This window comes from Pteropus vampyrus, unplaced genomic scaffold (genome assembly GCF_000151845.1).
Source record: "Pteropus vampyrus isolate Shadow unplaced genomic scaffold, Pvam_2.0 Scaffold385, whole genome shotgun sequence".
NCBI lineage: Eukaryota > Metazoa > Chordata > Mammalia > Chiroptera > Pteropodidae > Pteropus > Pteropus vampyrus.
The window spans coordinates 392014-395176 of NW_011889166.1; positions in this window are offsets into that span (position 1 = coordinate 392014).

The window sequence follows — 3163 nt, forward strand, 5'->3', positions numbered from 1 at the left end:
TAAATTGATAAATACCATATTAAAATTTCTTATATATATAAAGCAGCATCTTTATTCAAAAAAAGATCTATATATCACTGATAAGATTTTACTCAGATCTATAGCAAAATAATGGGGATAAAAAGAACTTTCAAGTAACTAATGCCACCAAGTTAGAAACTTTTATAATTATAGAAGTGAATTTAGTAGATTTATCAGGGTGATCACTTCATAAATTATATAACTAACTAATCACTATATTATACACCTGAAAGTAATACATTTTACGTCAGTGGTAATTTAAAAAAAAATTTTTTTTAACTTTTCCAAGAAGTGAATTTAGCACAACAGAAGAAATCTTTGACAGGTGGGTTTTTGTGCACATGTGTACAAAAGGATCAGTGAGCTTTTTTATTCCAGGAAACACCTATTAACTTGCAGAACACACTCTCCTCTCTGCGTGACCCTCCTCCCACCCCTTATCTGCTCCGTGTTTCTCTGTAGCACGTGGGAACATTTCAGGAACCGCCTCCCGATTTTCCATTCGGTGGCCCCTTCACACTCCTTAACTCAGCCGCCTTCGCTGCGGCTTTGCCACACTGCTGGTGACGGCCTCCTCCTGGGGTGTGGGGCCCTCGTCTTCCTCCTCAGTCCTTCTCCCACACGGGACCATGCCTTTCACACTGGAAGTTTGTCATCCTTCGTGCCCAAGCTCCCATGGGTACCAAGACCCTCTCCCCGAGGCCACCCTCATCCCCTCCCCCCAGGAACTTCTCCCCAGACTCCTAACTCACACTCAGCAAGGCTCATTAGGTCACCAGAATCTTGAAACTGGTTCTTCTTAGAATCTCCTTGCTAAGATCCATGGAATCTATCAGCTCAATGGGTTTTCCACCCAGATGTGCAAACACAAAGAGAGAGAGAAGAGAGAGAGAGAGAAGTATAAAGATTGTCCAAAGCAGAGTTGCCAAATGGTTTTTATATAAAGGGCCAAATAGTAAATATCTTAAGGACTGCGGGCCACTCAGCATGTCTCAACTACTCAATTCCACGACTGTAGCTGGAAAATGGCCCCAGACAATATGTAAACAAATGAACGTGGGGGTGTCCTAATAAAACTTTACAGAACTTATAAAAACAGGCAGTAAAATAGATTTGACCAACAAGCTGTAGATTACTAAACCACCCCTGAAAATACACCAGTGGTTCGAGTGGTTATCTACGCACGCTGCATGGAGTTCTGGGTGGTTTTGATACTCTTTAATTGTTCTGTATTTTGCGAGTGTGCGATTAGGAACATGTACATCACACCTATAATTGAGGAAAGGGTTTAAGCTAGTGCCGCCCATTAGCGGCTGATGCCTGGATCGGCTCTGTTGATTGAGGTTCACTCCCCAGTGGAGAGAAAGAGCTTTGTGGAACCACTGATTACAGGGAGACTGGAATTAAAGTCTTTCCTGGGCTTGGCTGAGGCTCGCACAGAAAGATCTCTATTTATTTTACCTCTCATCCTTAATCTGAGCAGGCACTCGGGTGCGTGTACGCAAACACACACACACACACACACACACACACACACACACACACACACATTTTCTTGGCGAAGTAGATGAAATTCTCTTTTCTAGTACAGTTCTCTCAGGTGACTTCCTCATCCCATGGGCAGTCCGTAAGTCAAAGAGAACGTTTTCGTTTGTCACACTACGTCCTCGGTAGGAACGGGAGGGAGACGAAGCGAAACACAGATTCTCGTCGCCGTGGCCTGTCGTGTCGCTGGTCTGTTTAATGTTCGCAGCTCCGGGAGGTGGGTGTTGGTATCGGCCATCTGTGGGCGAGGGGAGGAGGCAGGAGCTGTGCAGCTCCCCCTGGCCCCCCGCTAGCAGCGGCAGTGTGGGGTTCCCACCCAGTGGCCCAGGTCCCTGCTCCCCGTGGCCCCCCAGGGCGCTTTCTGTCCCCATGGCAAGGCAGCACGCATCCACACTGGCGCTCAGTCAGCACCGAGGACGGGGTGCACGAGGGGTCCCCATGAACAAGGCCGTCCCCCAGTGTCACTCATGGAGGCGGCATTAGTGTCCCAGGGTCATCCGAACAAAGTGACACCAAAGTGCCACCGCTCAGAGCGGTGTCTGGCACATAGCAAGCCCGACATAAAGACTTGCCTGGTCCTAGCCAGAGGCCAAGAGGAGGTCACGGCCAGCACTGTCGAGTCAGTGTGGTCTCTGTGGGGCCAAGAACGAGGCTGTACTTTGGACTAAAAACCTCTTTGCAGAGGTCTGAGCCCCAAATATGAGGCATCATCCCCCAGCTGCCGAGGGCAGCTAAAGCCTCCCAAGCCTCCCCTCGTGCCTCTGTAATCTCAAGTCGGTGACAGTCAAGAGCCCCCATTTCTTCACTTACATCAAGGGAAAGGTCAAGTCAGGATGAAAAGGTTAAGCTGGAAGAATTAAATGTGTTCTTGTCACTTTCTAGCTCAGATGAGTTTCACTGGGTACCCTGTCAAACGAAAATCTAACTGAAAACTGTTTCATGGAAAAACGTTAATTATAGGAAGATAAAATCAACAAGCGCCACCATGTGACCCAGGTGATTGTTCGACAGGGCTGCCTGGAGTGCAACCTCGAATTTTCCTGTGTGCATGTCAATACACGCATGCGTACGGGCACACACAGGCACAGACACACAGGCACACACAGGTGCACACACAGGTACACACACAGGCACATGCACACATAAGTGCACACACGGGCACACAGGCACGTGCACACAGGCACGTGCACACACACAGGTGCACACACGCAGGGTGCTAACCACCACTCCACCAAATCGCATCGCCGGAGCCTTTCCCCGGTCAGGCAGTGTAGCCGATGCCGTCCAGGAAGGCGGGGTGAGTGGGCCTTTCTTCCAAAAGTCCTTGATTCTGCCTGTGAGAGTCGGGCTGGGCGTAGGTCGGCTTCACACAGGATAACATCACATGGGTCTTAGAGATTCTGTAGAGCTCCCCAGATGGACCAGGAGAACCCCCACCATGGGCCTCGGGGTGAGGCCAGTGCAAGCTCTCCTGCACCCTGCCCAGCCCGGCCTTTGCACCGGCCGCTCGCGTCACCAATGCCCAGTGCACGGCCGACGGCCTGTGCTTGGCCTGCCGTTTCTGTGGGCCCCTGCGTGACGCCTGGACGGTGAGCAC